The sequence below is a fragment of the Octopus bimaculoides genome, chromosome 23 (assembly GCF_046866305.1).
Source record: "Octopus bimaculoides isolate indiv1 chromosome 23, ASM4686630v1, whole genome shotgun sequence".
NCBI classification, from domain to species: Eukaryota; Metazoa; Mollusca; class Cephalopoda; order Octopoda; family Octopodidae; genus Octopus; species Octopus bimaculoides.
In genome coordinates, this window is record NC_142950.1 from 5,649,547 (window position 1) to 5,659,546 (window position 10,000).

Sequence of the window (10,000 nt, forward strand, 5' to 3'; positions counted from 1 at the left end):
CTGCACGATAAAGTGAAGTATATTGCCACTTAAATGTGGCTGACCCCTAGGGGTGGATGTTACTGTTGCTTTTAGCCCCAGGAGGACATCTCCTCCAGCTGGCTTATCGACACACTTCTGTGTCCTGTGTCGATAAGCCAGCTGGAGGAGATGTCCTCCTGGGGCTAAAAGCAACAGTAACATCCACCCCTAGGGGTCAGCCACATTTAAGTGGCAATATACTTCACTTTATATATATATATATATATATATATATATATATATATATATATATATGTATGTATGTATATATAGGTTACACCTGCAATTGTGAGATCGTGGGTTCGATTCTCAGACTGGGCGTTGTGTTGTGTTCTTGAGCAAAGCACTTTGCTCATTTCACGTTGCTCTGCGATCATTTCGTTATCTGACATGTGGCACCCAGTTGCACCTGTACAGGTAATACCGCTCTGATGGTGGGAGTAGGCTTATGTCTACGCAAACATTTGATCACTATAAACAAATCATCTGCGTGGTTGTCTGGTAAGAAATCGTCGAACCATCATATGCCATCTAACAATGGGTGAGTCCATCATATATATATGTTTACCTATAAACATACATAGGCATAAGTATACATACATTCATACATATATATATATATATATGGGCACATGCATGGCTGTGTGGCTTGCTTTGCAAGCACATGGTTTTTCAGTTACAGGGACATAAAGACACTAACACCGGTTGTCAAGTGGTGATGGAGGGAACAAACACAGAAACAACAACAACACACACACACACATACAGAGGGCTTCTTTCAGTTTCCATCTACCAAATCCACTCACAAGGCTTTAGTTGGCCTGAGGCTTTAGTTGAAGACACTTGTCCAAGGTATCATGTGATGGGACTGAACTCAGAACCATGTGGTTGGGAAGCAAGCTTGTTACCACACAGCCACACCTATGTATACACATGCATTTATCCATCTATCTACCTATCTCTTTTACTCTTTTACTTGTTTCAGTCATTTGACTGCGGCCATGCTGGATCACCGCCTTTTTTAGTCCAGTTAATCGACCCTAGGACTTATTCTTTGTAAACCTAGTACTTATTCTATCTGTCTCTTTTGCCGAACCGCTAAGTTACAGGGATGTAAACACACCAGCATCGGTTGTCAAGCGATGGTGGGGGGGACAAAAACAGACACACAAACTCACATACATACATATATATATATATATATATATATATATATATATACGATGGGCTTCTTTCAGTTTCCGTCTACCAAATCAACTCACAAGGCTTTGGTCGGCCCGAGGCTATAGTAGAAGACATTTGCCCAAGGTGCCACGCAGTGGGACTGAACCCAGATATCTATTTATCTATTTTTCTTTCTTTCTTTCTTTATGTTCCCATTGCTTAGCAAATCAGCAAAAGGGGCCAACAGAATAAGTAAGCTGAGTAAGTACCAGATTTATAAGTAAGTGCTGGGGGTCCAATTTGTTCAACCCCCACCCTTCAAGGCGGTGCCCCTGCATAACAAGGGTCCAAAAACAGAAACATGTAAAAGATAAAAAAAGATAAAAGTTATACAAATAGATTAGACATATATACATACATACATATATATATATGTGTGTGTGTGTATATATATATATATATGTGTGTGCATATATAAATACATATGCGCTATATGATTATTTGTTTCCTCTTTCGTCTGTTATTGTTTCATTAATTTGTTATTTTTTACTGGTTTCAACATCAAAATTCCCACATTGTGATCTGACTGGCATTCCATTCTGGTGAGCTCCTCACACCCATTTTATAAAAGTCTCACCGAGGCAACCCTTACAAAGGGCACCCCCCCCCCCCCATTCTCTACTAAATTGCTGAACCTGTTAAAATAACAGCTAAAAATACCTCAAATCACACCATGTTTTCTTCACACAAATAACCCCTCAAGAAAAACAGGATGAATCTATTTATTGTCTATTATACATCTAAATACCTAAATACTATATACATATACATACATACATACACACACACATGTATAGCTATGTATATATATGGCATGATATAATAATGAGCTTGTTGTATATTATGTTCAGGTGCACTGTGAATAGATAAATTTAGAATGCTTCACAAATTTTCATCTTCACCAATACTATATAACGGATATGTTCTGATCTATACAATGTGTGTCTACGTACATGTGTGTGTATGTTGTTACTATATGACAGATATATGTATACTACTATATATACTACTGGGGTTGATTTTCTCGACTAAAGGCGGTGCTCCAGCATGGCCGCAGTCAAATGACTGAAACAAGTAAAAGAGTGAAAGGGATAACAAAGAATTTAGTAGAATAACTTAGTTATCATTCAGCTAGTGTTAGGAACATAGATTGTGACTAAGGTTTGGGGGAAGATTTTAATTCAAAACTGATGAAAACAAGACATTTGTACTCAGAGCCAGAGCCAGCTTCAACTGGGTTGGTAGCGAAAGGGTTAATTTCTTTATGTGGTAGACTGAACTGCTTAGGGTACAGGCAAAAAACCCTTGGGTAGTAGACCATCCCTTAGTTTAACGCCACAGCTTGGTATCTTTGTTACCCTCAACAGTGTCCACTCTGTTACAAGCATTCAGACCAAGCTCCCAGTTTAAGGAAACTTTCCTCCCTCTTTCCCACCAGATTTAGAACCCCCACCCCCACCCATTATGAATCACAGGCACCACTTTCGCTCCTTGACTAAAAAGATTAAAAATAAAAAATAAAAAAAATAAAATAAAAACTGTAGAGGACATGGAGAATTATACTTGATGGTGTTTGCCTTCCATGCATATGTTTAAAATTCTATCCATATTTGCCATTAAGCTGATTCTATTCCTAATTAATTTTGTAGCAGCAAATGTTATTATAGTTTGAGAACAAGCTTTAATGTTTTTGGCATTTCTGCAAATTGTTTGTACAGTGGTTGGTCGCAGGCCAAAAACTCTTTCCAATATCTGCAGCTCTTGGTTCACTGTCTGTCATCTAATCTCTTTTTGTTTCAGTCATTGGACTGCAGCCATGCTGGAGCACTACCGTGAAGCAATTAGTTCATCAAAATGACCCACCTCCCTCACTCTCCCCAGTACTTTTTTTTTTTTTTGACATCTGGTACTTATTCTGTTACCCTCTTTTGCTGAACTGCTAAGTTACAGCGATGTAAACAAACCAACACTGACTGGAAGTCAAGCACAACAACGCACATACACAACAGGCTTCCACAGTTTTCATCTTATTCAAAAATGTCACACTGTGGGACTGAATCTGGAGTGACATGGCTGCAAAACAAACTTCTTTACCACTCAGCCATGCCTATGTCTATCTCGGCAAGATATCTGATTTAGTTTTGAATGTTGCACTTTTCTACTATTTCTCGTACTAACTTGCACCAGTAATGCACAGTGCATGTACAACTGCGATTGCAACAAGGAATAAAATAAAGAAATATTTTCAAAAAGACATTTAAGTGATGCAGGTGCATGGATGGACCAGATGCACTCACAAGTGCTTGACCCAAGGCTGACACAAGTGTTTGACCCAGATGCTTGACCTAAGGCTGTAGTAGAAAACATTTACCCAAGGTTCCACACAGTAGGACTGAACCCAGAAGCTTATGGTTGGGAAACAAACTTTGTACCACTCAGTCATGCCTGCACCGTTGTTTATTTCGTAATTTAAGTATTAAGGAAGTTATATCTTCCATGAAGTAGATGGCAGATGTGTATGAGAGTGGAGTCTGAAGAGGATGACAGTGAATTAAAAGCAGCTGAATTATTCGTGTTATGATTCAGTGTCGTGTGTGTGTGTGTTTTTTTTTTTTTAATTTTATTGAATTGAAAAATTTAGCAGATTACAAAGAAAGGATATTAAAATCAAATGAAAATTCAAAATAAGTTATGTATGTTTGACAAATTTTTTTTCTTTATTTTACATTTAATGTTTTATCAACTTTGTAATGCAACAACACTGTTTGCGTGTATGTGTCTGTGTGCATGCGTATAGATATATATATATATGTGTATATATATATATATATATATATATATATATATCATTTAATGTATACAGTATAAAGATACACACACACACACACACAAGTAGGTAGGTAGGTAGGTAGGTAGGTAGATAAATAGATAGATAAATAGACAGACAGACAGACAGATATACAGACAGATAGATAGATAGATAGGTAGGTAGATAGGTAGATAGATAGATAGATATGCAGTTCTCTTCTATTAATCTCTAACATTGAATTATAGCAAGATTTTTTATTGGGTTTTTTTTTTTGTTTTCCTTTTGCTTCTTAATTCTAATTTCCTCACCAAACACTCAGATTGAGCAACACACTAATTATTTTTTACCAAAATAATTAGTTCTAAAGTGCTCCTGTACTCTGGCAACTTGATGATTTTGCTGCCCTTAATTCTGTCCGCTCTCATGTATAATCTACTTTACTGCATTCTTCTCTTCTCAATAAGATCTTCTCCCATAATCCTCTCAAGAATTGCTTTTTTCTTCATTATCCACTTTTTTGTTCTCTCCCACCCCCCAGCACAGCCATGGCTGTGTGGCTAAGAAGCTTGCTTGGCAACCATGTAGTTTTCAATTCAATCCCACAATGCAGCACCTTGAGCATGTTTCTTCTGCCATAGCCCCCAGCTGACCAATGCCTTATGAGTGAATTCAGTAGATGGAAACTGTGGTAGATGGGAAAAATGGTGAGGTGTAAAGTGCTGAAATGTGGCTGTGGTTTATATATATATATATATATATATATATATATATCATCATTATCATTATCGTCATCATCATCATCATCATTGTTTAACGTCTGCTTTCCATTCTGGCATGGGTTGCACGGTTTGACTGAGGAATAGCAAGCCAGGAGGCTGCACCAGGCTCCAATCTGATCTCGCAAGGTTTCTACAGCTGGATGACCTTCATAATGCCAACCATTCCGAGAATGTAGCAGGTGCTTTTTATGTGCCACCAGAACGGGAGCCAGTCAGGCGATACTGGCATGGACCATGCTCGAATGGTGCTTTTTATGTGCCACTAGCATGGGAGCCAGTCAGGTGGCACTGGCAATGACCATGCTCGAATGGTACTTTTTATGTGCCACCAGCTTGGGAGCCAGTTAAGTGGCACTGGCAATGACCACGCTTGAATGGTGCTTCTTATGTGCCACCGGCACTGGTCCCAGTCAGGCGGCACTGGCATCAGCCACAGCAATGATTTCACTTGACTCAACAGATCTTCTCAGACACAGTATATTGCCCAATGATTGAAGGGTACTTTTAAATGGACCGGTTATGCAACACTAGTATAGGCCACGACTGGTCTTCTCAAGCACAGCAGATCTCCAAAGGTCTTGGTCACTTATCATTGCCTCTGTGAAGCCCAACGTTCGAAGTTCATGCTTCACCACCTCATCCCAGTCTGCTACTGGTACCAGTCTGCTACTGTGTTACACATCAAAAAATGACACATCTGATAGCAACAAAAACGGCTGTGAATTCTGCAATTTGGCTGCTAGAATACCAAACAGCAACAGTGTCATCGCTATCATTATCATGATCGTTGTTATTGTCGCCATTGCTGTCGTCATCGTCATCACCATCACCACCACCATCATCATAGTCATCATCATATTCATCATTGTCGTCGTCATCATTGTAATCATTGTCGTAATTATCATCATCGCCATCGTCATCATCATCATCTTCACCATGTGATTTCCAGATAAATAACTGTTAATTTACATAAACATTTTTTATTAATCAGACATCAGAGTTCGTTTATCTTCCTCTGGTAAATGTTTTAGTAAGAACTTTATTTTCTCTCTTTTATCTTTGAATCATTGCGAATCATTGGACATATCTGCTGCCATTCATCAACTACTTTCTTTCTTCTTCTTATCTCATCTCAAAATACTTTCTCTCTCTCTCACTCTCTTACTCTCTCTCTCTCTCTCTCTCTCTCTCTCTCTCTCAAGCAGTGACTTTTTGATGATCATACCTTACATTGCATTTTGGAATCCCTCAACAAAAACACATACAAAGCTCTTATACCAACAAACTACATGGTACCAATGGCATGATTGCTATCATTGGATCACATGATGTCACATATCATTATTATCTGTGTCATACTTTAACTTTTGGGGTTTTTTTGTGGAATTGGAAGATCTGTCCTGATTTTGTAAACTTTAAGGTTTTTGACCCCAACCCTTCCACCCCTAGTTCCACAATACAAAGTTCCTGTTTACAGTGATCTTTGGTGTTGAGTCAAAAGTTTTGCAATATTTTGGCAATTTATTTGTTTTATTTGTCAAGTTACAACAAAAGCAGCATAGCATTCAAAGTAGAGGCCAGCATATTGCACCGTCTGAAGCCACCTTTCTGCCAGTGCTTGGATCTCCTGCTGATACCAGTTCTTGTTCTTTGAGGTGAAGAATTCCTTCACTTAACCTTCCATCTCCTCTTTGTTGATAAAGCATCATGAGTGCAGGAAGTGAGCCATGGATCGGAACAAGTAATAATTCAAGGAACTAGGTCTGAATTGTGTGGAGGCGCGTGGCCTAGTGGTTAGGGTGTCAGCACTATGATCGTAAGACTGTGGTTTTGATTCCTGGACCAGGCAACATGTTGTGTTCTTGGGCAAAACACTTCATTTCATGTTGCTCCAGTTCACTCAGCTGGCAAAAATGAGTAACGCTGCAATGGACTGGCGTCCCGTCCAGCTGGGGAACACATACGCCATTGAAACCGGGAAACCGGGCCCATGAGCCTGGCTAGGCTTTAAAAGGGCGCATTTATTTTTTATATTAGGTCTGAATTGTATGCTGGGTGTAGTATCAGTTCTATCCCCTTAAGTACCTGGATTTATTCCGGGTCATACGAACAGTATGAGGTCCTCCATTGCCTTGCTGCAGAAGAGCTCGCTTTCTGTTAACCAATGCCAAGTATTTTTGCCACACAATAGCTTACATCCATTCCAGCTGTTTTGAGCACAGAATGGTATCAATGGTTCAACCATCCAGAAGAAACTCGTAGTGAATTATCCCTTCATAACTCCACCAGGCACAGCGCATCACCTTGTGTTTGAAATAGCCATGTTTGGAAACAGGTTCCAGAAACCAGCCCTTGCTTAAACACCGCTTATGCACATTAGGATTGCGGAAAAATATCTCCCTCATATTGTTAGTTGTTCCAATCCATGGCTCACTTCTTGCTCTTACAGCATTTCCTCAATCAAAAAAAGATGGAAGTTTCAGTGAAAGAGTTCTTCCACCTTGAATAACAGGAAATGGTATCAGTGCAGAATCAGAGAACTGGTTAAAAAGTGGCTTCAGATGATGCACCGCCTTGAAGAATTTTTAGTCGAATAAATCGATCCCAGTACTTTTGTTTTTATTTTTTTTAAGCAAGGTACTTATTCTATCGGTCTCTAAGTTAAAGGAATACGAACACACCAACGCTGGTTTTCATGCAGTGGTGGGGGACAAACACAGACACAAAGACGCACACACATAGATATACATACATATATGAATGTGTGTATGTGTAAATATATATACACAACATGCTTCTTTTTAGTTTCCATCTACTAAATCCACTCACAAAGCATTGGTTGGCCTGAAGTTATTGTAGAAGACATTTACCAAAAGTTCCACACAGTGAGACTGAACCTGGAGCCAAGTAGTTGAGAAGCAAGCTTCTTATCACTCAACCATGCCTACACTTACATATTCTAAATATTCTTAACATTCTTCTTAGCATTCATCTGTGCAATTCTTAGCATTCCACCAAACACTTCTTAGCATTCGTCTGTGCAATTCTAAGCATTCCACTAAACACTTCTTAGCATTCGTCTGTGCAATTCTTAACATTTTTCTTTTACAAAATATTCATCATTCACAATATTCTTCTGCAAATGTGTCCCTTCTTCCTCTACTCCATACCACCATGCCACATAATCCAAAATTCCTATTTAATCCCAAACGATTTAACCGAAACAACTATATCCAAAATTACTTCTTTCTTTTATTCTAGAAAATTCTCTTTTCCGAAAAGATTTATATTTTGTTAATAAAATATGAATTATAGACAATAATGAAGTTGAAATATGTAAATATTGACAAAATAGTCTGGTGGGAGGGGGGTAAAGATAAAAAAAAAAAGAAAAAAAGAGCAAAACCCCAATATCTTTGATGTGTGTTGAAGAAATTTCCGCAAAAATATTTCATAAGTCTTTTGTTCTCTGGAGATAACTGATTAAGTTCTATTTTACTTGCTTCCATACCATCAAAGTTCTTTGATCTATAATTTTATTATCACAAAATATGTTTGTAAGTTGTAATTTGTTTGTGATTTTGTCCATATTGGGGTGGGGGGAGGGTCAGTGTGTATTGTGCTGTTTTCTTTACTGATGTGTGTGTGTGTTTGTGTGTGCATGAATATTAATATATACGTAATATCATTTACATTATATATATATATATATATATATATATATATATATATATATATATATATACACACACACACACACACATATATATATATATATACATATGTATACATACCTATGGATATATCTCTCATAAATGCATATTCTATAGATATATATGAGCATGCATGTATTTTATATTTGGCTGTGTGTGTGTGTATGTATATATATATATAATGTACATATATATGTGTATCGTAGCACTCCGTCGGTTACGGCGACGAGGGTTCCAGTTGATCCGATCAACAGAACAGCCTGCTCGTAAAATTAACATGCAAGTGGCTGAGCGTTCCACAGACATGTGTACCCTTAACGTAGTTCTCAGCGTGACACAGAGTGTGACAAGGCTGGCCCCTTTGAATTACAGGTACAACAGAAACAGGAAGAAAGAGTGAGAGAAAGCTGTGGTGAAAGAGTACAGCTGGGTTCATCTGGTGTAGCCCCCAGCCCTGCTCAAACTGTCCAACCCATGCCAGCATGGACAACGGACATTAAATGTTGATGATGATGATGATGATGATGATATATATATATACATATAATATAATAGTTATTGTCTATCTGGACTTCCTTTCAGTTGTAAAGTGCAAGCTGTTGTTAGTTTTGTACTGAAAAAGTAGACAAATATGCATAAAATATTTACGTATTGAAATGGTGAGATAAATTGTGCAGAGAAACTCCACTCTACGAATAACCTATTTCGTTGCCATTTACATTCTTAATTGAAGAATAATTATTACTTTTTAATTAATAATTAAAATTATTTGCTCTTTTCTTATTTTGCAAAACACTGTTCCATAGACATCTGCCATTTAACTGTTTCGACATAAATAGGATGGGTGCATCTTGTCTGTGAATTCTAAGGGATGGGATTGTTACAAAGTTCAGAAGTGGATGTTTTTTCTCAGAAAAGACGGAATGGTTTCATTGTGGGCCAAAACCAGGTCACATGATTCAATTAGCCAGCCAGAACTTGCTGGGAAATTACCATTTATAAAGCCACTTCTATTTTATATATTGGGTGAATTGCAGAAAAATATATCCATACTGGTATGTATGTGTGTGTGTAGGTATGTAATCAAGGAAAATGGTAGTGAAGAAAGAAGTTATTTGCTCTTTCTCCATTTACCACTGCCTGCCCCACCACCACTACCACCAGTGCCACCATCTCTGCTTTTTTTTTGTGGTACTTCAAATAGAGAAAGAAAAAAGAAGAGAAATGTGTGAAGGTTTAGTGTGTGTGTATATGTGTGTGTGTGTGTGTGTGTGTGCTTTCATTGAGGAACTGAGATGAAGCTCTGAAGCCAACAAGCCAACCTTTTCCTTGCTTAAATAATATACACAATATACACACATTTATTCACATCTATACATATAAGGGGATATATATATATATAGATATATAGATATATAGATATATTTATACATATGAGCATATATATTTATGTA

The 10,000-nt window shown here is 37.8% G+C and overlaps 1 protein-coding gene across 4 annotated transcripts in view; it reads left to right on the plus strand.

Annotated features, from left to right (window-relative positions):
• Positions 1 to 10,000, plus strand: part of LOC106871347 (uncharacterized) — a 103,362-nt gene that overhangs the window by 63,180 nt on the left and 30,182 nt on the right. The gene's annotated exons all lie outside the window — the stretch shown is intronic.